General features: G+C 45.5%; 1 protein-coding gene across 2 annotated transcripts in view; it reads left to right on the forward strand.

Annotated features, from left to right (window-relative positions):
• GLE1 (GLE1 RNA export mediator) overlaps positions 1 to 25,827 on the forward strand; it is a 570,581-nt gene that overhangs the window by 226,336 nt on the left and 318,418 nt on the right. The window lies entirely within an intron of this gene.

Raw genomic sequence — 25,827 nt, forward strand, 5'->3', positions numbered from 1 at the left:
TTGCAAAGGATCTGTAAGTAAAGTAACTTACAGATCCTTTGCAGGCTGCAGACCCGCCGTGGATGCAGAGAAAGGTAACACCAAAGTGTTACCTTTATCTGAATGCAGCGGGCCGGCGGCCAACTGCCATGGACCGCAACCCCATCGTGCCAGCAGCACTGTTTCAAAACACTGGGAGGGAGCGGCAGGGCTGGGCGGGGCTGCCTCAGCCCGGCCTGCTCCCTCTCAGTGATTTTGTTACTCTGCTCTCCTGGGGTCGAGGCAGAGACGTGAGCCGGGAGGAGAGTGCCGGCCGATGAGACCTGGGCAGAAGCACAGGTACAAACCCTTGCCAACACAATCCCCTGCCTCACCAGCCAAGCCTCCCCAACCGACAATTCCCCATCAAAGGCCCATTGCACCACTCCCCCAAACAAAACCACGACCCCATAAGGCAGGCAGTCAATGTGGGTGGTGTTCCCAGTTCTGGTGGGTGACTTCAGCAGATTGGAAAGGGTGCAGGGTCAGCAGGATGGGATAGTTCAGAAGTCAGAAACTTGGTTGATCTTGAGCGCATCCATACCTGCGCATGGTTTGCATGAACCCATATTGGGGGAATAGCGAATGCAGCGACAGTTCAATTTCATGTAGTGTAAGTGAAATGGCATAACGCTGTGCTGCGGTTTAATGAACAAATATGCTGGAAGGGGCAGGGGGATGGTGCAGCCGCCATTCTACCGCGTTGCAGGCAATGTGTTGGATCGAATAGACCCGTTTTGGCTACTACTTCCGCCAATGGAACAGGTTATTTCCTGAGTTTAGTCGTAACAAGAGTTTCCTTCTGTTAATGTTGAGAAACACGTGGCAACATGTGATGTACTCTGTGTGTGCTGTGACCACCAAGGTTTTCCCTTTATGCAAAGGTTCAGTGAAGGCCTTCAGTAAAACATCCCATTCCTGACCTGGTCTTACGTCTGTACCTTGCTGCAGTATCTCAGAACACATGTAAACTTATGGTAACGATTACCCTGCTTTAACATTAAATTCCTTGCCATATCCAGCATTTTAGAAGCATTAGTCTCTCATATCCAGTTAACTGGAAGATGCTTATCCTGTGAGGCGACAATTAAATGGTACTTTGGAAGGATCGATAGGCAACTTGCAAAGCGTCTGCAGGCCCAGCCACATGCCTGCAAGAGGGAGTTTGACGGCACACCCGAAAGGAAGATAGCAGCTTGCTCATATGCAGGCCTCCTTGTGTCTCCCTCCCAGTGGGTGGGTGGAGGGGGTGTCCTCTTGTGTTGACTGTTGCTCCTTTTTAGTTTGCATGCGCTCTTCAACTGTGTGGTGGAAAGAGCTCCCTTCATGGTTGCCTTGTGAAGGTCAAATACAATGAATGTAAAATGAATTCACAATTGTCACTGTTTTATCTATTTTCTAAGTAGTCCATTTGTTTGCACGTGCTACAGTCGATTGCGGCATGCACAATTAAGTGATTCAAAGTGTGTGCGTTCCACTAGCCGCAGACATTTTAGGAACTTTATGTGGGTCTGAGCAATTGTATGAGGTAATATGCAAGGTTACCTTCAAGACTTCAGATAGTCATTTGAAATTGCGTGCTGACTACTGCATGAGAATTTCAGACTCTAGTACATGAGGTTGATAGATCAACGGAGGGGTCTGGTATTTGTTTGGCGAATGCAAGCACATGAATAGTAGCAAGGACCTTTAACTCGAACAACAAAAACCCAGTAGGCAGCGGATGCTCAGTGGCAGCGTGTCATAGGGTCAGGGTCAGGCTTCTCAAATAAGTTGATTCACCGAACAGTTAGTCAGGAATCAGGAAGCCCAAGGGGTTGGAAAAACATTCCACTGAGGAAGTACAAGACTCCACTCTTAGTATAAGGCTGTACCGCCTGCGTTCATGGTGGCATAAACCGAGCAGCCAGGCGTATCTTAGAGGGGAGGGGAAGAAGAGTACGGTAGAAACAGTACAGATGAAATTGTAATAAAATTGGTCCAATCAAACTGAAACACTTGTGCCTAAAAGCTTGTGTACAGTGTAGAAATATTTGACCATAGCACATGGCCATTGACTTCATTGTGCCACAATGAATGCTTTGCTGTACTCTGTTTCCCATCTCCCTACATGCTGTTCAGGATGTTTGTTTGCATGTATGAGGTAATGAGTGCTCAGAATATGGGATGTCCTGTAATTGCACTGCTTCCCCTATTTTGACAACCTCTGATTCTGAAGCCTGAAGTAGATGTGTGCAGGCTTGACATGCAGGCAAATTTACACCAGACCTGCACATGCACTTAACTGGTCTGCTGTTAAATCTCAGTTACCAGTTTAATGTTATCCACTATAGAATAGTTGCTCATTTTACTATAACCGATATGATAGCTCCGTGAGTTGAGCGCTTGCTGCTGCGATGTGTGTGTGATCTGCAAGTTCGAATCCCAGCGAGACCATCTCAGCCTTTCATCCTTCTGAGGTCGATAAAGGAGTTCCAACACGGGTTGGGTGATATTGTATGCATATTTGTTCTATAAAAAAGAGCTTAAGCGTAGGTGCTATACAATAACCTATCATTTGGCCTTGGACGCCTGCTTGCATTCACAGTAATTTAACAGTATGGATCTATACACACAGATTGATACATATTGTGATCCATTCTTGTATGAAAGGTATATCGACCTGCAGAGGGTCCCAAAACCGCAGTGGGGGTGGTTGGTTCATGCCACTCCTGCGCCTCAGAGTGGTGGACCCTGTCACAGAACTGTATGCAAAGTTGTCATTTTGAGTTGTGTTGTAATGTAACAGACACATGAACTCTCGATAAGTAGCATTTTCTGTAAAGTCGTGAATTGACGCTAGTCAGGGATGATGGTTTGAGGGCCACTTTTTTGAGGCGAGGGGTGGGCCACTTTTTTTAGGTAAGTGTTGGCCACTTTTTTTGGGTGTCCAGGCCGATTTCTTGTCCCAGTCCGACCCTGCCTGCTGCCATAGATCCAGTGTGGACATGTTGGGCACCTGTGCATGCACCTCGTGCCACACATGCAAGGAGGACTGTTAGCTATGTTTTTCTAAGGTCCAACTGGTGTGGGACTTCATAAGACCTATCTCTTGGTATTAGGGGCACATCTCTTGACATACACCTGCACTTCACAAGTCGGTTGAGTGGTGGAGCAGCCAGGCCTATTTTAGTAGGGACAATCCATTATAAAATGCAGCAACTAACAATAACCTTGAATTAGAAGTGGAATAAACACATACATGGAACAATAATGCAGGTGAGTAATGTTTGGTTATACTTTTCATACCCAGCACACAATGACGTAGTAAAGCACTTAGACGTATCACCTCTGCAACATTGAGTATGGAGGGAAATAAAGGTTATACAGCTCACAGACTAACAACTGGTAATAACAAGTAGACTCCCAGAGGGATATAGGCAGTTTGGTTCCTAGCAATTCAAGTGTGCACAATTAAAACCTATGGAGGACCCAGCATTGCCATAGTCGGTAGGATCAGAAGATGGATCTTTTGGGAACCAGGACAGCCAAAGTCAAATGGACAGTTCCGGTTCTGATGAAGATCTTCAGAGGAAGCAGTCAGGAGTTCTTGAAGAAAACACAGGGGCTCAAGGGGAGCGTTACTGTTCACACACAGGCTGCAAAGAGGCGTTGAGGTCAACTCTGACTTGAAGAAAACGCTTCCAAACTAGGAATCGCCAAAAATGGCACAAGGTAATTACACCCGAAGCCCCAAAGTACCTTAAAGATGTAGAAATTGTAGCTGGCTCGTTTCTAGGTGCGACGTTGTAGACCCTGATTCCTGCTCCTTGGTTGTTGTGACAAAAGGGGGGACCTTTGGCGGGCTTCTGCACTCTGGAAAAGGGGTCGGCAGCAATGGATTCGACTCACTTCAGCGGCTCTGTAGTTTTGGCGCCTTTTTCTCTGCACCAAGAAGAAACTAATATTTCTGGTTGAATTCTCTTTGATTACTTGGTCCTGAACTCTGGTGAGGGGAATTTTGATTAATAAATCTTGCCTCTGGAGGTCCAAACGGATGCCTGCAAACTTTCAGCAGATTCGATCTTCGGTAGACGATGCACTCTATAATTGTCCAGGTACACCGGGTATTGGTTTTCTGTTGCCTGGCTAAGTCGCAGGACGGCGGGGGCAGGGGGAGGGTGGTGGCCCAAAATGAAGGTCTTGAGGCTAGATGGTCCCACCAGCCTAAGGGAGGAAGTTGTCCTTGGCGGGTCTTCCCTGTCTATTTGAAAACTGTGTCAGCACAGCTGCAGGGCTTCACCAGTGCGTCTGGTGCTGCTGGCATCTCTGCTAGTCTTCAGATTCAGATTCCTTGTTCCATTGGTCGACTGTAGTCAATCCTCGCCTTATATCCTGGAACCCATCCATTAATTCCCATTGATCTGTAACTCACCTAGGGGTAGGCTGTCATCTGGGACAGCCAGCCTCCCAATTAGAACTGTTTTCAGCCAGGCACATCGACAGACAAAGGACAGTGATGTTTCTGGCTCCTCCCGCACTTCCTGCCTTTCCAGACACACTGGAGCCTGGGAGTGCTTCAGGGCTGAAGCCTGCCAAAGGCAAAACTCAAAACGACTTGTCTACTATCAAAGATTGAAGAAAAACCCAGAACGAATTGACAAATGAAAAATGGCAAAAAAAGCAGACTGGGGGCGGGGGGGGGGGGGGCATTTTGGGAAAATGGTCACCCATCAGTGCTGTACTACAGTTGAGAAATCAGCCACCTGCAGAAAAAGGTGGAAAAAGTATCCATGGCCACATGCCATATAAGTTGCTCACTGTATCAAAAAGTTACATGAGTAGTGGAGAAAGGAGTGACAATGTAAAGTCCCAGCAGCCCACATAGGGTGGTGTGTGCTGGACCCACAAAAGAGAAGTTAAGTAATATGTTACCTTACTGTAACCCCCGGTTGGGGGGATAAAATAAAGATCCCCAACATGTGAAGCTGCGTCAGGGATCCCAAAATGAAAAGAAAAAGCAAATCGGGTCTGAAAATGAAAGAAAATCGTATCCCTGCCTGAGAGTCGTGCTGGGGATCAGGAAGAAAAAAAGTACTAGAGTAAGGGACCCTGGTGCGTGTGCACACAAAGGTCTGTTTATTCAAAAAGAAATAAATGCGGTTTCAGGGTTTCACCAACTGAAGAAAAAAAATAATCACAAACCCCTGCTGGTGTACTGGCAAAGTATATAAGAAAGCTTAAAACAACTAAAAAGAACCTTGCACCAGCATTCCTTTTGTCTGCCTCTCCTTGTGTGCTCCAGTTACTCTAACCTTGTGTTTCCTCCTTAAGGGTTTTGGGGGAACCAACCTGCCCTAACCTCTTGATCTTCCCTTCCCTTAACTTCTTCCTATCAAAGTACAACAGGGATCTTGAACCCAGGAGACGGGTAAGAGGCGGGTCCAGTTATAAGTGAAGGGTTAAGTTGTAGATTGTGAACCCGCCTACACCTGTCTCCTTATGAGGTGTGTTGGAGGATCACCCTGTTACATTACTATTCTTGAGAACCGTAGTTCTCACAGCAAAATGTATTTAAACATAAAGAGAAGTCCCAGGGACTCTTCAGCGATCCTGCAGAGGGTGCTGGGTGTCGCACAGTACAGATCAGATGCCTGTATTCACATATGGAGTTTACCAGACTCGAATAAACAGTCTGACTTAAGAAATCCCAGTCACAGAAACAGAATGGGTGGTAAATAGTGCTACTCACTCAGGAGTTAAAAATCACAAAAGTCCAGAGTCCCGCCAAAGTTGCGGGGGTGGGGGGGTCTCGGGTGAAAGGGAATTAGCACAAACTGAAAATTCTCCCGAACAGGGACATAGGGCCATCTATGAGTGCACATAATGCCACAGATTCAGGGAGTGCACAAGATCATCTGTGAGCGCATCTGCTTCCACAGATCCTGCGCGGGCTTGTGGTCGCATATCAAGATCTGCTTTCACAGATCCAGGGGTGGCTCCGGGGTGGCTCCGTATCCCTTGTTTGCAATTGCGTCCCCGGGTCTAGGGAGGGCTTGCTGTCCTCTGTGACTGCTCATGCTACCACAGATCCTGGAAGAACTACCTGATTATGTTTGGAGGTATATTGTGGTATGTGAGCCGAGGCAGTGGACCGGTGCCATGTTGGCCCATTGATCCAGTGTACCTGCACGCGCTGACCAGGACACGAGTGCCCATTGTTGGCAAAGATTTTCTTTTTGCAATTTTCCCTCGATAGTTTTCTATGGAGCCCCTCCTTTTTGCTCTGTTTTGCCTTTTGCTCACATGTTGTTGGAGAAACTGATCAGTCCTACAGACTCAGTTCTGGGAAACTGTTCACAGCACCTTGCAGTGCTATGGGGATACTTTGCCTCAACATAGCATCTTACACACAGGAATTTTGGTTACTTATCAGTGGTTGGCTTGCACATGCTTATAGCTTGAATCTTTGATAAAAGGAGGACCTCTGCAGCTATTCTTGATCTACATTGGAGACATGAATCCCTGGAAGAAGAGCAGTCCTCTGAAGATCAGACGATTCCTGAAGTGACCCAGCATCCCTTCCAGTGCCCTGCCTGGTGAAGCCCTGCTCCTCTGCTTTCTCTCTGAGGACCCTCCTTGGTGCTTCAGCCCTTGGACTGTTAGACCAACTAGTCTTGACGCCTTCTGAAGGATCCAGTCCTTCAGAGCTGTTGGAAGTGTCCTTGGACTGCCTGGTTGACTGACCAGCTCCCTCGTGGGCTACCTTGCCAGAACTGTCACCATTTTGAGTTGAAGTCCAGAACGTTTGTGGCTGCCACCTTGTGCCACTAGTCGCCTTCTCCCAGAATTCCATCTTCCCACCTTCAAGGGAACCTGTCCTGGAGCAGCTGCTGTGACTGACTGGAAGTATGCCTGTTGTCGCCCGCAAACGGTGATCGTCGCTGGAACTTTTTTCCACCCAGTGAACCGTCCAAAGGAGGCGGCATTCATCGTAGTATTCTCTCATGCCAGGGTTTGCATCTTGCATTGCCAGCCTATGTGACCCCCCCCAAGCCCCCTTCTAACTCGCCAATGATCCCCACAGGATAACATTGAGAACAAATTCCTTGGTCTCGTTCCTCATTTCCACTTACCTTTGGTCGTCGAATCTGGGTTGGGTATTGTACAAGAATTGGTGTAGTCTCCCACAGGGTTACCACTTTGGGAGACTACACCACCCCACCACCTGCCCTAAAGACATTACACTGGCTCCCAGTATAACATTGCATCACCTTCAAAACAATGTGCATACCGCACAGGGCAATCGGTGGACAAGGAGCAGAATTCCTACAAAAGAAAATCTCAATCTACAAGCCAAAAAGACTCCTCAGGTCCAGCAGCGAAATCTGCCTGGAACCAAAACCATACCTCAAGAGAAAACTTGGAGGCACCTCCTTCTACCACTTAGCCGCAAAAACCTGGAACAACATCCCAAAAGAAATAAACACCAAAGATCACCTAAAATGTAGGAAATTACTAAAAACCTGGCTCTTCAACACCACAAACTCAAACTAAAAACCGAAACGGAGAGGAACTGGTGTGGACACGGACAACTTCCAGAACTGACTAGGAAGCACCGACGCCACCTGGACGAGTGACGCCGGGTAGAGTGGAACAGAGGTGACACCCAGGGAGACAGTCAATTACCCCACTCTAATCCCACCCTACACCTGCACTCGCCCCATAGTTGCCACCAGGTACCACAGTGTTGTAGAATTGTCGGGATATTAGAAATCACCACGTTAGCTGAGCTGTGGACATTGGCAGGTGCACTGGCTGTATGAGCGGGAAGGGAAGACAGGTAGGGCTGTGAGGGAGGCTGGGGGAGCAGGGGACCAGATGTGAAAGGGACCTTAAATGCCGGATGGTCCCAGATCAGGACAGAGGTGCAGGGATGCTCCCAAACCCCACCTGGGGAGATTACAGAAGACCAGTGCCTCAATTCAGGATAGATATGCCAATTGCTAACCAATTGCACTAACAATTTCCCCCCTCTGTATACACCTCTCAAACTCCAAACCAAACACAACCACAAACCTACAGCACAACAAACCGCACAAAATTCACTACACTGCAACAACAAAACAAAAACAGACTCGCAAAACCGTACACTACTACCGGCCGCAAAACACCCCAGGCCCAGCCAACGGACACACCGGGCTGAGACCGCCAACAGCACATCACTGCTCTCTTGCACTTTTCCAGCTTCCTCCCACTAAAACCCCCTCCCGTTCTCTTTCAGAGCCACCAGAGTGCCAGGGGACCACTCCGGTGGTGATGGTGCATGGTATAAATGTCCTTTAACATTAACACCCTTGTCCTCTTGGTATTAGGTAACCCACCTATTGGTATATGTCTGTACTACACAAGTTGGTAGTGTGACTGAGTAGCCAGGCTTATCTCAAGAGGGGTAAATGTGAGCTGTAGAGCTGTAGCATCGAAATCCACATATACAAGTATCCAAATAACACTTAAACTCGAGGTTTTCTAGTAAAATATTTTTTTAATTTACCGGTCAGTTTTAAATAAGAATTCCTTATAAAGGGCATTGTGCAACAATAAAAATATACTTGAAAATACTTTCTCAGAATAAACCCAAAGCAAGTAGATGCTCTTTAGAGATGCTTCATACACACTTCCTACACCCTGAGTTGACTTAACTATCTAGGACAGTATTGGCATTTATATATCACTTTTGTACTTCGTAAATTCTGAGGTTGGCAGAAAGGAAAGGAAAGGTTAAAGGAAGGAAAAAGGGGAAACCGGTTTTCAGAGCATGTGAGCACTTTTAAAATCTCACAATGAAGTTGGGATAAAAACCTTTCCCAGCATTATTAAACACCAATGTATCACCTATGAGGGACAGTAAGAATCTAGTCTGCAGCGAGCCGGGACAGCCCAAGTCAATTGGAGCAAAGTCTATGGAACTGAGGAATTTCTTCAATAGCAAAAGTCTTGCACAAAGTTAGTTTGTTGTAGAAAATTACTGTTGGGCCACAAGCTGTAGAGTTGAAATCAACTCTAGGAAACACAGCTGCTGCAAGTCTCAACTGAGAAGAGCAAGCTACAGACAAAGAGGTAAGTATCCCCAAGTCAGAACAGTACCTTTTGGTTAGAAGAGGGTCCAGCTGGCTCCTGTCTGGTTGCAGTGATACAGATCCTGTGTTCCTGGCCCTCAATCATGGGGACACGAGGGTGGACGCCCGGGGACTCCTGCAGCAGTAATTCAATGGTCGGCGGCAGCTATGGGCTCTTTTCAGATCAGCGGCACTTCTGGGTTTCAGCGCTCAGTAAATAACACCAGCACGGATCATGGACACCAGTTGGGCTTCCTTCACTCCCTGAGTCCAGCACTCTGGTGAGTTGAGTCGAGCTTGGGTAGTCCTGCTTTGGGGGGGGGGGGGTCCTCAGACTCCTGGAGCTTTTGGCCAGCTTACAGATGTTGTGCTCGACTACGGATTTCTCGACCCCTGGCACTCGGTTCCTGCAGCAGCCAAGAAGTACAGCCAGTTGGGGACGGTCCTCCAGCAAAGTTTGTCTCGGGGTTAGTTGGTCCCACTAACCCAAGGGGAGAAGTCATTCCATCCGGAGCTTCTCTGGTCGATCAGAGAAAGAGTTTCAACACAGCAGCAGGGCTTCACCGCAACGGTCCAGGAGGATGCAGCAAGCTTTCGTTCACGGTTTCTTCATCAGGATGTCCATCAGTGGTAGACTGTCTTCAGTCCAAGAAGCCTCGCCTTTTGAAGCAGGTTTCTTCCATTCATGCACAGCCTGGCTGTCGCTCACACAGCCAATCAGGACTGGGTGCATTCAGGTAACCATGGAGACTAAGGACAGGGGGGGGGTTTCTGGCACCTCCCACACTTCCTGCCCTTCCAGAGGGTATCACTACATATTATCCCCACCAAAAATATCGCCGTTTATATGGTCGTCGGGAACGGCCATCAGTGATATTTTTGGGGGGTTTTGGGAGCGGGGGTGTCTCCCACTCCTTTAAAATGAATGCATGGTTTGCGGGTGTGTCCCTGCAGGTTCTATGCTTTAATATCACAGCAAAAATATGGCAATTTTTTTTGTATGGCTTTTTTTGCGGGGGTATTAACACATGGAACCTTCCAGACACACTGTGGGTTTCAGTACTGAAGACTGCCAAAGGCAAAACAAACAAGGGGTCAAACCTGGTTTGGTGCGCAGAGTAAAACCCAAGGAAGACCTCACATACAGAAAATGGCAAAAAAAGACGACCGGGGCTATTTTGACAAAATGGACACCCATGGGTGCTGTACTGCAGTGGAGGATTCAGCCTGCGGTAGAAAAGCACAATGGTAGGCAAATTAAACCACCGTCACCAGCCATTAATCGTGGAAAGGGTAACATCCAAATGTTACATGAGAAACTAGACATGGGGGATACTAAGCAATCCCTCCAGCACCCTATGCTAAGATGGTGTGTGCTGGGTCTAGAAAGAGTAACTGCTCTTGGAAACAGTTTCACCAAGAGAATGTATTTAAACCTTGGGGAAATCCAAGAGACTTCCCTGTGTCACCGCACTGAAGGTGCTGTGTGACACAATGTAAAGATGATGCCTATGGAGTTTGTCAGATCCAAAGTCAAAAGAAACCGAGTCCAAATCAAAGAAAAATACATGAGAGCGGGAAAAAGCTCTCTCTCCAGGTAAGAAATTAAAAAGTCCTAAAGTCCAGCAAAAGTGCTGGGGGTCTCTAAGGTAGACGGGGGAATTAACAAATTTTTGAGAATTCTCCCTAACAAACACCATGAGTAAGAGGCACAGTATCGGACTGATCGGGCCCAGGAGAAAGAATGTGTGATCAGATAGATGGGAAAGAAACCAAGATAGAACCGTCCCAGAAAAACCAAAGGAAGCAAGAGACGATACAAGCCAAGTGTGATCCACTGTGTCAAACGCAGCTGACGAATCCTAATGAATCGGAAGTGAAGAATGTAGTAACCGGTATTGAGTCGAATACAGCGAGAAGGGCCTTTTCAGTAAAGTTGAAGGGGTGAAAACCAGATTGAAAGCTAGGCAGGAATAGAGTTCTCGGCTACAAAGGATGAAACCTAAGAATAGGCAAGATGTTCAAAAAGCTTAGAAAGATAGGGAAGTAGTGATTGGTCGAAAATGTGAGGGGCCAGAGGGATCCACGGAAGGTGTCTTGAGAATCGGGAGAATAGAAGCGTGCTTCAAAGGAAAGGTCGAGGGGAGAAGAGCAATATTGAAAAGAGAAATAAAATAAAACAAAGCAGGGTAGACTTTCGGTATAAGTACTGAGTGAAAATGGTCAGAAGGGGGGGAAGCAGTGGGGTGTGCACGTGCTAACAAGGATGAAGTGGCAGAGTTTGAAACTGGGGGGAACGATGATAGTCCGGAGGATGAGAATCAAGGAAGAGGAAACTAAAGTAGGAGGAATTGCTGCAAGAAGAGCGGCCACTTTGGAAGAAAAAGTAGCAAGATCAGATGCAGATACAGTGGAATTGAGACGGCGTTCAGGAGAAGGTGGCGAAAGAAGACGAGAGAGTGATTGAAATAGACATCTAGGGTGAGCAGATTGAGTATGCAAAAGATCTGCGTAATAACAGTTTAGCTGAGAGAAGCATATTTTCATAAATGTTATAAGAAGAGAACTAAAAGATCGGAGTCGAAGTTTTACGCCGTTTTCGCTCAAGGCGGCGAAGAGCACCTCATCGAAACAAAGATGAGGAGCAAGCAAAGGTTGCAGTGGCCTCTGGGAAGGAGAAAATGAAGCAGCAGGCTAAAGAGTCACGTGATGAAGAGAGAAGAGGAAAGAGTAGAAGCTGCTTCATCAGCAGGTAGAGCAGCAAATGAAGAATATGAAGGAAGACCAGAAATACAAGAGGAAACAAACCCCAGAGTATTAAAGAGACCAAGATCACAACGGGAATATGTAGGTGCTTCAGTTGAGGACTGTCTAGATTTTGAAATGGAAGGAAAGATTAAGAAAACTGAAAGATGATGATCTGAAGAGTAGACCGGTTGAGCAGAGACAGGAGTAGGTAATGATGAAATAAAAACAAGACCCAGAGAAGAACCAGACATATTAGGAGTAGAGAGCAGAAAGATGATGGGAGTCCAGAAAAGCTAAAAAAGTGATGCATGGGTAGATGAAAGATGAAGATTAAAATCGCCCAGTAGAATCGGCAACGTTGAGCACAGTAAAATAATTGCAAGCAGAGCATCAATGTCATCACAAAAAGAAAGAGCCGGGATAGTGGTAAACAAGTAAAAAGGTCAAAGGATAAGGGTTAGTAAAGGTAACCAAAGAGTACTCAAAAGGAGCAAAAGTAGGAAGAGCCAAAGAATTGGAAGAGTAGCTGTGTTAGAAGATGACAGCCAAGTCTCTGCAATACAGAAAAATGTAAATTCAAATGGTAAGAGTAAGATTAATGGGAGGAGAATGGGTACAGGCAGGATAAAGTGGTTGCCAGAGGAAGGACGAGGAAGGGAACCATGAGAAGTACAAAGGGTCGGCATAGTAGTACCTGTCAACAGCAGCGACAAAAGTGGAACAATCCGACCGGAGGAGTAGCAATGAAGCAAGCCCAGAGGTGAAAATAAATAAAAACAAAGTGAGCTGGGCGTGCTGTGGCCGGAAGAACCGGCAGGGGTGGCTGTGATGGACCTGAGAAAATTAGAGGACTGAAAGCTAGTGCTAGAGAAATGTCAGAAATCGTCAGGCAGCAGCAGACCGCTCCAACCGGACTTGGCCTGACTTCTCCCTGGTTCTTTGCCCAGGACGTGATGGAAAGTGTCCGTCTGGGCTGATGGTCGAACCAAAAGGTAGCACCTGGGAGAACTGGTACAAACTCCGGAGTAGTAGTGTGCTTGACGTGCCCCCACAACCAGGGCTGGAGACGGCGTCGGTAGGCGCAGTCAGCTGAAGCCAGTTGAGGAGGTACGGCAGGGCCAGCACCACAGACCCAGCAGCAGACGGCTGCAACCGGACTTGGCCAGACATCAATAAGAGACGACATAGAGAGGGGAGACCGTCTCCTGATCTACTGTTAGTTGAGATAGTGGTAGGGTCAGTTAGAACTACTACTTTGGACCATGGGCATCTTCATTTGGGACTTCCTGACCAGCACCTTTAGATTATTTAGATGGGCCGGGATACACCTCTAGCAATAGGGAAAGCGGGGACTTAATCATCCTCCATAGGAATGTCCCTAAAGTGTCAGACTTTCTTCTCGCCCGCCACAGTACATACGACTCTGACTCCCCCTCATCCCATAGGGATTACATGGGCGCAGAGTCCACCCATAGCACTGCTCTTAACGGGCTCGGATCGGTCGAGTTCTAGCCTACAATTCCTCTGCAACCCCTAGTGTTGCGAAATGGGGGGCGCGCTCTCATGTTTAACCTGAAACCTTTTTCCATGAGTATCCTTTAAGCTGCATCTGTTGGCTGTAGTCAAAACGTGTGCAGGGGAACTTTGTCTTCCTGTCCCCCTTTCAGGTACTTACCTGCATCTTGAACTCTTAAGACATTGGGTCTGCTTGCCAGATGGGAAAAGACTACTTAAGTTGGGTGTCTGCCTTGTAATGTCCAGGCAGAGTGTATGATCACTTTTTTTTACTACTTGCACCCACTTACTTCAGTGAATATCACTTTACTCTCCTGTAGTGTCAAGTGTTGAGTAGTCGCACTTAAAGATTACAATCTGCATATATATTTAGATGAGTGTTTTGCAGTGTGTAGTATTCCTGAGTTTTACATCCATGGTGTTAAGGCCTACTAAATGGCATATGTTATGCAGTGTTGTGGAACTTTGTTACTTGCTTTATATACTATGTGTGTCCTTCTGTTTGATGCTTCATTACGTGCCTGCTCCTAAATCTGCATCATGTTCAGTCAACAATACCTTGAAAAGCCATTGCTCATCAACTAGGGGAGGGTCTGAAAATACCACCGAGCACAGATAACTCCAAACATACCCATGCGCTATGAAAAAGGCCCTCATAAACGAGTGAATCCACACTGTCAGGCTGGCACCTGCTAGGCTGAATGGGTTTCCTGGGAAACGGGCATCCAGTGGTCAAAGTTGGCCATTTTCTCTTACAAGAATAAGAATTGTGACCAAGGCAGAGAAGGAACGTCCTTTATTTTGTGAAATGGTGGAAGCAGGCAGGGTAAAAGACTATGCCAGGTAAAATGTTCCCCTCCAATCTGAGCCATTTTACTTGAACAAAATGTTATTACCGGCCTTGCAACGTAAGTAACAATAGAAGGGCTACTCTGAGACACTATAGTGTACCTTTGGTGTACCCCTGCTGTAGGAATCATATGGAGTTTTAAAGCAGCGCATATGCTATGTTAAAGGTTCTTGTATCGCGCACTGTTGCCACCTGCGTGGTCTCTTGGTGCTCTGGTGGATCTGTAATGCAAGGAGGGAGGCATGGTGTGTTCGTAGGACTGAGGGGGAAAAGAGCGAGAGAGCTGTGCTGTTGGCAGTTTCAGTTCGGAGAGTCCGGTCACTGAGCGTAGGTGCGTGTTTCGTTTGGTAGGCATCATGTGGTGCATTGTTTGTTTCGTTGCCGGGGTGTTTGAGAAGGTGCATGCAGAAGGCCACGTTTTGGTATGGTCAGTACATATAGAAACAGAGCCACTCTTTCAAGCCTTGAATTAACCCCTGCTGAAGAGATGAAGTCCCAAAGCCCAGAAAAGCCAGCAAAATGTACCGGCGGTGCCTCACCAAAAGTGAGCTTTCTCCCTAATGATGCTGATTGAGACCAGTATCAGATGTAAGGCGCCACAAGACAAACAGCGGGGAAGGGAGACGCGGCAGAAAATAACGGTCCTACTAGGCCTTGTGACATTCGGATTGTGCAGGTGCAGTAACGAGAAGTGCGGGGGGGTGGGGTTGAAGGCCGGTTTGCACAAAGTCCTAAGATGGGAAGGGGAGTGCAGGGTGAGAGGAGAGTGCAAGTGAAAGGGGGAGTAGGGGTGCAGAGGGCCACAGGGGCTAGGGGAGTGCTAAGGGGAGGCTAGATGGGCATGAGTTAGGGATTGAATGGGGTCCAGGGAGTGGGGGTCCATGCCAAGTGTGTGGATGAGTGGTGGACAGGTCATGGGGGAGGGGGCTCGTTCCTCGCAGAACTCTGAGGGAAACCAGGCAGCCAGTCACTGCAGCAGACTGGGTTGGGGGAGAGGAAGGAAGAAGAGAAAAGGAGGGTCTCGAGGAGCTTCCAGAATTTAGAGATCCAGCTCAAGCTTGAGGGGGGGCAGGGAAACCATTTCAGAGGGAGGCTCCTGCAGAGGAGAGATCTACCACTCTCTGCTTGGAAAAGCATCTGATCTGAAGAGTTGGAGCTAGAAGACCGAAGGGCTCTACCAGGGAGGTATTTAGGGAGAGAAAGTTGGATGTAGCAGGATCCCAGGCCCCAGAAAGCCCTGTGGATGATGCAGAGGGTCTTGAACTTGATCCTTGCAGCAACAACGAGCCAGTGGAGAGATTGTAGGGCTGGGGAGATGCAGTCCCTGGGCTTAAGGCCAAGGAGAAGTCTTGCAGTCCTGTTCTGGATTAGTTGAAGGGGACAAAGGGAAGATTGAGGAAGAGGCTGTTGTAGTAGACTAGCCTAGAGAGGACCAGAGCTCTGAAAAGTGAGTTTCTGGAGGTGAGGAAAGGGAGAATGCATCTGAGGTGGAGCTGATAGTGGGTCTTCTTGGCAAGGTCTGCGATGTAAGGACAGGAGTAAAGTCAAAGTTGACATGAAGGTTTTCTTTTTTTTTTTTGCCTCACAAGAGGGTGAGGGGAGGGGGGCCCCATAGAGGGTGACCAGAGGGAATGAGGGACCTGGGATTCCAATGAGGAGGATCTCGGTTTTACTGGCTGAGAGGAGGAAGAGGAGGCAGTAGAGGGAAGCCTGAAGGAGAGCTGCATGTCTGCATAACACTGGAAGTGTGAGAAACCAGAACGTATCTCACCCACAGGTCCCGGGGATCTGTCATCCAGGTGGCCAGGACACGACCATCGCTTTTCGGTCCAGTTGCTGGGGGTGGTCCAGTGTGGGAGGATCATCTGGGTGAGGGGTCTTTGGCGAGTGAGGCACCGGATGGTGAGACCCATTATCCCTTTTCCTGTAACACTTTTACCCTATTCTACCAGGTAGGATACCTCGGAACTCTACCCCCTTTTACAACACAAACCCTTTCACACAGACAGCACGCTATGGGAGAAAACACCCGAGCAGTATACCTGATGTGTCGCAATACAATGGTCAGATGAGATCAGGCAATAGCTGACCTCTCTCTCGCACGCGCCCACACACCGGACTCCCATTAACTTACCCACACGAATAGAAGGCTGAGCACGAGAGCACACTCGGAGCGAGGCAAAGCACACGAGGAAACAGCAGTTTCGTGATGGCAGCTGGATGGGAGAAGAACGACTGCAAAACATGAGGGGATCGCAAGGAGGGAAGTTCCATTGACCTTTCCAACAAGGAACCGTTACTTTCCAAAGTCCTCGATTTAGAAAGTGTAAGACCAGGAAAGCAGGCTGAAGAATCCTGCATACCCGGTGCCCTCCTGCATCAATGATCAAGGCGGGCAGAAGCAACAGCAGCCACTGTGTTTCCGTCCTTGGCTCCTAGAACAAAGCAGTGCCAGTGAAATCAACACAGCTGGTGATTTGGGGAGACCGATACCAGACCGGTCTGTGTTGAAGCCAAGGTTGCAAGAAGCAACATTGTATGGCGAGCGCTGGAACGAAGATTGTTGGAATGCGTGTGATAAAAGACGCAAGTAAAGTTGAACTGGTGATGAGCGATTGAACTTTGAAACCAAGATACAATACCTTTTGACGTCTGGCACCATGTGTGCTCAATTAAAGGTCTCTGTAAGGTATCCAACTGAGAAGTGGCATAAGTGAAAGTTAAAGTTGTAAAGAATTGTGAATCGAAGTGGTCTTGCGACGGGTCAAGCAAAATCCTACGCACCGTCGCAAGTCTTCGATGTTGATACAGTAAAGAAAGTTGTTGTGTTAAAGTAGATAAATTGGTCTGAGCCCGGCGGAGGGGGACCTGAGGTAAATGGAGAATCACTGGGGAAATTGTGTACATGTGAAATTCTAAGAAGAAAGGAACTTTAATGTTTTTCGCATCAGGCCCTCTGAAATAAGAGACTTTGAATGGCAAAGTGACTATCACAGAAGGCGCTGATTCTGTGGTTTTGAACTGCATCCTCGTGCCAGAGAAGCCAGATAGTGTGCTAAGCTCGAGTGTGCTGCCTTGTGCCGTGCTGGAAACGTGGGGAAGTGGAGCCAACGGCTCAGATATCCTGACCTATTTCTTGAACACTTCTTTTGTATAACATTGTTTCCCACAATAATTTGCATTTAGAGTTAAGGAGTGTCAATAGGTTTATAAGTATAGGCCCTTTTTATTTTGACAAGACTCAACTAGGACAGCGTTATTTGGTTGTAGCTTGCTCCCATCTTTAGATTTAGTATTAGATATGCGTTTTTCAAGCCCAGTTGAATTTCAATAAACACCCTTGAACTGTGATCACTTGTGACTGTCTTACTGTTCAGATAACCTATGCGAGAGAGACTGCACACCTTTAGGTAAAAGGTAATTTTGTTAATTTTACAAAATAATCGGAGCCAAAAACGCTCACACATCAATCTTAAAGGGTGCCCGGGAGAAAAAAAAAACAGACTCTGGTATCAGAGTCACATATATCATTGAAACAAAGTTCCTGTTGTCAAATAGGAACCCCTGTCCCCTGCACACCAATTGGTATTGGAAATCAAAATTCCAAACAATATTTAAATAGCTTGAGTAATTCAAATCAGTTTTGTCTTTAGATAACCAATTTTGTTGTGACAATTGTTTTCAAAAACATTCAAGGATACATACTATCAAGAATGTTTTTAATCAAAAATCAAAATAGGAGTTCAATTCACTCCATAGTATCAGATTATATTAATCATGAGCTCTACGCGTTTCGAGAGTGAACCTCTCTTCTTCAGGAGCAATACATCAGATTTTTAACAGAATATTTTCAGTGAGAATGCTTTAAACAAAAAAATTAAAGTTTCTTTTGACAAAGGAATTTTTGACAAATATTTTAGCAATTCAATGGCTGCCTATTTTACATTTAATACAGACATGATTGCATTTTTCAACTAAGTTGTCTTGTGTCTTCAAAAAGATCATTTGACTGTGGGGTAATGGAAACATCATCTCGTGGCACAATTCTCTTAGAATCTGTGGATAATAATAAATATTAGTATTGTGTAACTCAGGGGGAGTTAGGATATTGTAAGTACCTGTATGATGATACAGCATGTAACAAGGGAATTCAGATATCCAGACGCTTGGTCATGCAAAATCTTGTTCTATAAAGGTAGATAAATTCAATATATATATTTCTCTTATTTACTAAGTGTTAAGCTCAATATATTATCACCATTTATGTGAATCGACCGTTCTATACACTCACCTATTCACGAGTGTGCTCTATCTGGTACAGTCAACGTTCTTCTCGTGTCTGTATCTGTTCTTTCATTGGATTTAATATCACGTTGTCCAAGTTTCGAAAATCACTTATCTTTTTGTTTTTCGATTTTCTAAAGAATGACAATGTGTCAGTGAGTAATAATTTCTAGATGTTATTCGCCATCTTGTTGATGTTGTATGAACGAAGCTTACCTCTGCTCCTGCGTGCACTAGCCGTTGGTACTTCTTTCCAATTCCCGTCAGTGAAAAGCAATTCATTCGCGCATGGTTCCTAAAGTAGTCATGTGATGTTGATCACATGTCTACACGGGTTTTGGAAATGGTAGTTTCTCTATGTGAAATGTCACGCGGTAGTCGCCTTAGTTCCTAAAGTAGTCCTGTGATAATCACGTGACTACACAGGGTTATGGGAATCGTAGTTTCTCTGTGTGAATTGTCGCAAAAGAGATTACGTGATCATGTCATAGATTTAAATTGCTGAATTCTATTCCACTCGAAACAATTGACTGAGTGTCATGTTAAATGGTCAAGTGATATTATTCATTTGACTACACAGAATTTTCACCATAATTCCTTATGCTGCTTTATTGCTTAATTAAATGAGTCACGAGATCTGAATCGCGTTGCTACACAGAATTCTGGGAAACGTAGTGCCTCTGATTGTAAGGGCTATTTCGTTACATTTAAATGCTCTTTCCATTATCCCATAGTCAAAACAACATAATTCTGGTTGTCCTAATAGAATTCTCGCTGGGATCTTCGTATTTATATCCACATTTCAACAGTTTTGAACAGTTCCAAGTATGTAGTGGTCTATACATATTGATATTTACATTGTCATTTATTTACAAAAACACATTCAAAGAGTACTTTTCATGCCTCTAGGTTCTAGGGCATCCAACCTATGTATCCAAAACATCTCTCTGCGAGACAGTATTTGTTGTAGGTTACTCCCTCTCGCTGGTCGTGTAACGGTCTCTAGGACCACAAATCTCAATTGTGAAAATTGTGTGATGGTGATCTCGAGTCTCGTGACTGGTGATTTTATATTGCCAGTTATAATGTTTACCATGGCTTCCTTACAGAAGTGAGGAGAGAAGGCGATGATCAGGTGGGCCAGAGGGGCTAGGTAGATGTTGAAGATCCACGACAAGTGGATGGTGCCGGGACGCTGCAGGTGGAGTGTATGATGGGGGAGAGCAAAGGGCCCAATTGAACTTCGGAAGGTCGGTCAGAGGAATGAGGTCAACCAGTCCAGTGCCAGGCCTGTGATGCCAAGGGTGTTAAAGAGCCGATTTGTCAGGGTGGAAAGATTGACCTTGTTGAAGGCAGAGGAAACATCCAGAAGGATAAGAACGGAAGTAGAGTTGGAATAGAGATTCGCAAGCAAGTCATCACGGGTGTTCAGGAGAGCAGTTTCTGTGCCTCTGGCTGCTCCGAAGCCAGACCGGTGGTCATGGAGACAGCCAACAGATTTGGTGTGTTGGATCAGTTGGGAGATGGCTAGCTTCTCCAGGAGTTTGCCCAGGAGCGGGGTAAGGGCGGTAGTTAGCAGGGCAGGCTTGAGGGTTAGTGGGAAGGAGCTAGTAGCAAAAAAGTGATAATAGAAATCTGCCACGGTTGGTGCAAGGGAAGGCAATGTTGTCTTTGACAGTTCTGGAGGAGCAGGGGAGCACCTGTTTGGAGGAAACATTCATAAAGTGGACAAAAGCTCAAGCTCTAACTGACAAACGTAACCACATCTCCAAGCTGCCTTTGAAGAAACAAAATCAGGTAGCCACGGTGATGTTGGTCCTAAACAAGGAATCTGCAAACGCTCAAATCGATGCTGAAATAGAATCAACGTACGCAATTTCTGAACCAACCAAATGCAAGGAAAAATTGGGTGCGAGACCTGCGGCAGTAACCACAAATAACACCATATCTCAAAAACACAACGTATCTAAAAAAAATAGCTCCAATCACGACACCTCAAGCAGAGGGCAACCATCGGGAGCAACATCCTCGCCTGTAGAAAAAAATCAAAAGGCATCCACCGGGAATGCAGTATCTGCAAGAGAGAATGAGTTAAATATAAGAGACAACGCAAGTAGACATTCAGCGGCAAGATACCTCTCCGAATGTTCAGATACGGCAGATACATTAATGAATCTCAGCGTTTACCCCGACGATGACCCAAACTCAATAGTAACACCGGAGCAAGTTAGTCAACTCAGAGAATGTAGACAACATACTCACCATGAAGCATCCACAATCATAAGTGACAACAATAAAGCCCAAAAGGAGCGCAATTTTGAAACATTAGAGGAAAAATGCAATCGCGTGACACAACACTTTCAAATCACCGAGTCAGCCATGCGGCATAGAGAAGTAAACATCACGACGAAGAAGCCTGACAAAGAAACTAAATACGGGAAACAAAACAAAAGCGTTATCGAAAGTAACCAAGAAAAGAAATTTAGGAGGGGGAGAGAAGCTTCAGACGGCAACCAAGTGACCACCCTCCAAAACAAGAGAAATCATAAATCTCACGTCAAGACGCACGTTTAACCCGTCATGGTGACCAAAATGAGAAACACGACCGAACAATATTGAAAAACCATCATAACCGAGATCAATACCCACGATCAGCCAAAATGGAAAAAAATGAACCCAGTAGGAGAACCCGTGCGGACAACAACGTTCAAGGGCAAATAGTAAAAGACCCGCACAGCACACTCAATAGAAAAACTAGTTACAAGTGGATAATAAGGATGACACAGAGAGAGTGCAACATTGACGATGTCATTCTAAACAGACAATCTGTCATGGCCATATTTAGCCAAATTGATAAATTACAAGACATACATTCGGCAGACATAAAAATTGTGGAACCATGGCACAATCGATCTGGTGCAGCTACCCTGCTCCACCTGAATTCCAACCCGATGTACAAAAAGATTCTAAAATACAAGCACGACCTCTACAGCTGCAGATTTCACATTGTAGACTCACCGGTTCACAAGGTTCATGAAAGCCCGGATGCCTCATTACGCAGACAGGAAAATGGAACTAGAGACAAACATGCCAAATCAGTACACAGGGAACCTCGGTATAAATCTGCAGAGGTTAAATACCAGAAAAATCTTGGTCCAAAAAAAGTGGACGATTCAAACTCACAACATCAGAAGGTCCGCAGCGGTACAGGCAAGAGAGCATCACACATCTGTAAACGAACAAGTACACTCTAAATCAAGAGAGAAGCCGAGAAACAAAAGAACAACTTTCAGATAATATCCCAAGGTCAACGAAAAGGACAACTATGCAAATAACAGCGGCACCCAAGATCTCACAAAACAAAAAGGATACACCTCTTAGCAATAAAACAGGGCTATGGGCTTGGCTGCCTAACGCACTTACCACACACCATAAGAAATAGCCATGCCTGAAGGTTGGCTCTGCGGCAGGCGACACAAGCAAGGAAGACGCAACTCAAATCACTCTTTGCTCCTGGAACAACCGAGGACATTCCCATCTGACGGCTCTTGGTGGGCCCAATCTAGGGGAATTTGACATCATTTGCCTACAGGAAACTTGGCTCCAGCATACACCAATGATGGAAGGATATCAAATAATCTTGGCCCCAGCAGCTAGGGGAAGCAAAGGACGACCAAACTCAGGCTTGAAGACAGCGTGCTGCAATGGATCTGGAGCCTTATTAGAAAAAACACTTATGGCAAATCAATCAATGCTAGCAGTGTTAGTCTCTTGGCAAGGCATGGCAAATCCGAAACTGGAACCAAACCATGTTATCATAGTCAACCTATGTTGGAACCCAGCAACAACTACTGCAGCAAGATTCATTGAATTATGTGAAGACCTGCTTGTAGTAGCCACGATTGATATCCTGTTACACCCATACTAATGTGTGGAGACTTAAATGCCATCTGCAAGGAGCTAAAGAAAGCAACGACAGCCCAGCAGGCGTCTGCACAACGAGGCAAAGAATGGCTAAAGTTCAGCAAATCACATGGGCTATACAACCTTGATGATGCATTCCCAGAAGCAGACAGAATATCAACGTGGGAACGCCCACCCGCGGCTACAAATATCGATCACATCTTCGTTTCACAGCCACTATTACACATTACCAAATTCTTCAAGGTGCGTCGCACAACGAGCGACCACAATTTGCTCGAAACTGCCTGGAATCTAAAAGGTAGAAAAAGCACGAAATTCTCGACACATATTGAGCACACTGCGCAGGGCATAAGAGTAAGAATAAATGCTGCAGATATCATCATCAAAGTGACTACCAAGTATAATGCAAATGCATACTCAGCAGCCACCGATACCATCGACTATCAACCTTTACTGATGCCGCATATCCAACAAAAAAGGGGATTTGGGCTTGCAACAAAAAGAATCACCAAACATGTCTATAACAAAGAACTAGTCGAGAAAAGGCGAGAATACAGAAGAGCGTTACGAGCTGCTCGTAAGATCTCGAACACAGACGTGTTTGACAACATCAAAGACATAAAAAAGGTACAAAGATTGGGTTAGATTCCAAAGACATAAACTGAATCAGGCAGACGCCGAACAAATAACCAAAGCCCTCATTACCAACAATAGCAGAGACTTTTGGACATTAATACGTGATACGGACACAACGCTAAGCAACCAAATTTTAAATAACATCAGTCAATATACCTGGGAAAAGCACTTTGAAAAAGTATTCTGCTCAGCTGTCAGCCTGCCGTCGCAAGAGCAACAATGAAACACTGCAAAATGGATCAACTTGGAAAAGGAAGAAGACATTCTTGACGCCATCAAAAAACTGAAATTCTAGAGCTCCAGGCCCAGATGGCATATCTAATGCAGAGCTGAAAAAGCCATCCTGAAGAATGGGCCAGCTTGATGAGAGCCATCTTCCGCCGATGCGCTGAAACACAATCCATTCCTCAATTATGGACCAAAGCGGTCATAATTCCGATCTACAAGAAAGGCAATCTAACGGATCTGGTGAACTTCCGACCGATTGCCTTACTTGATGTGATGGGCAAGGTATATGCCTCACTACTCATGACCAGATGTCAATCATGGGCAGCTACAGCCAAATGCAACGATCCCTTCCAGGTTGGTTTTAAGAAAAATGCAGGCACAACATGTAACATTCTGGCATGTAGCACGCTAAAAGCCAAAACCTTGCAGAACAAACGCCATCTGTTCGTAGTCTATATTGACTTTACCCAAGCTTTTGATCGCATGGAGAGACAGCTGCTATGGGACAAACTAAAAGACTGGAACTGTCCAGAAGCCATATTAGCCCCTATTCAAGCGTTACATCACAGCACCACTCTGAGAGTACGATTGAACCGAGAGGGCGAGCTATCAGATGAGATTCACAGCGCACGAGGAGTAAAACAAGGCTGCCCGCTGGCATCAGCACTCTTCCTTACCTACATTGGTGACATTCAAAGCATAGAAGAAACAATCAGGGCCTTTCCGCCAAAACTGGGTTCATCACAGATCGGTCATCTCTTGTATGCAGATGACCTGATAATATTTGACAAGACAGAAATTGGGCTCCAACGGAAACTCAGTTCCCTTCAAGCATACGCCACAAAAAATTATCTTGAAATCAACACGAGTAAAACGAAGGTCCTGATTCTCCAAAATTGCGAGAAGAAACAAAAAGCAATTTTAAGTGGCATCTGGGCGAAACCAACATTGAGATTGTTACAAAATTCAAATATCTTGGAGTGATCATGGACAGCTCAAGAAAGGAAATCGCCATGCAAGTGGAACTATATTCAAAGATTAAAAAACTAGCCGCACAAGCTAAAGTCATCGATGGCAAATTTGGAAAATTTTCCTTCATACCCACAATACATTTCTACAAAATGAAGGTGGTGCCTACAGTAACATACGGCGTGGAAGCAATGCCCACGATACCAAAACTATGGTCCAAGTTGGAAGCACTCTTCTGGCGCAAAGTGTTGCACCTACTGAATTCCACACCAGGGGCAGCCATCAGACGAGAATTAAGTCTACAATCATTAGAATGTACAGTATCCTGTAATTCTATTATGCTATACAGGAAGTGTAGAATGGACCACAGCAACGAGGTTTTTAGGTTGCTGAAATTTGAAATGGACTCTGGAAATTGTGATATGTTAAAAGCCTGGCAAAATGAAAATCAAGTGGTCCTAAATAACATTGCATCAAATGAAGAACTCATCAGCAATCCATGTAAAATCTTAAGCAAAATAAAAGACAATAATTGGGCCTCCACAATAGACAATGCTGCAAAGCTGAAACTTACTCTCCATCTACCAAGCAACAAGCTAAAAAGAAACGAGTTGCAAAGTTATGTCAAACAATGTCCAAGCAGACAGGCACGAAATTCAATTCTGCGAGCACGTCTGAACCTATGCAAAACGAATGAGATCCACTACATTCGAGGCCAGGCACTAAATAATAGCTGCCGTTTTTGTAAAAATGATCCCCATCCACCAAAAGAGACCTTAAGACATGTGATTATGCTCTGCTCAGCCACCAGCGCCATCAGACAACAATATCTTTTTTTTTTTCTTTTTATTTATTGAATATAGTTGCAATTACAACTTTTTCAATTTATACATATTACACAAATCCATTCTTAAGAGCAATAAATCAGTAAAACAAGCATTTACAATTACAACCATCTTCCAAGTCGAAATTTCACAATTCTAGAATGTTAACAATTAATTTAACATGATATATATCGTTCATTCCATATTTAGAGATTTTAGAAAATTAATGGTAGCAATCCTTATGCCCATACATTCAGTTGCAGCCAGAGCGACCCATCTGTTACTTGGGTCTATTTGTGCAAAGTACGCAAAATATTTGGCAAAGTGAATGCCTCTTAAACTTGAAAGTTTAGGGGCTGTGCACTCTAATAGTAAATGTTGCAAGGTTTCAACAATTGCTGTATCTTGACAAAACCTGCACCAATTGAGGTCTGATGAAATTTGTCTCCTTCTTAATTTAACTTCCCTGGTGGGCCAGATATTAAACCGCAGCCTCAGGATGTCAGATCTAATAGCAGAGGAAGGAGCCAAGCACAAATACGAGGCAGTGTCTTTAAAGGATTTAGGTCCAAATATTGCAGAGTCAAAATCTTTGTAGGTTAAACACTTTACTCGGGTCTCAATCCAGTCCATCATGTGGACTTTCTTCTTTGCTCTCTCTGGATGATCTAATAAAAGGCTCAGTGAAATATCGGCCTTTACCATGATAGAGAGAACATTTGAGGACCACTGT

This window comes from Ambystoma mexicanum, chromosome 8, assembly GCF_040938575.1.
Source record: "Ambystoma mexicanum isolate Mex_15411 chromosome 8, UKY_AmexF1_1, whole genome shotgun sequence".
NCBI classification, from domain to species: domain Eukaryota; kingdom Metazoa; phylum Chordata; class Amphibia; order Caudata; family Ambystomatidae; genus Ambystoma; species Ambystoma mexicanum.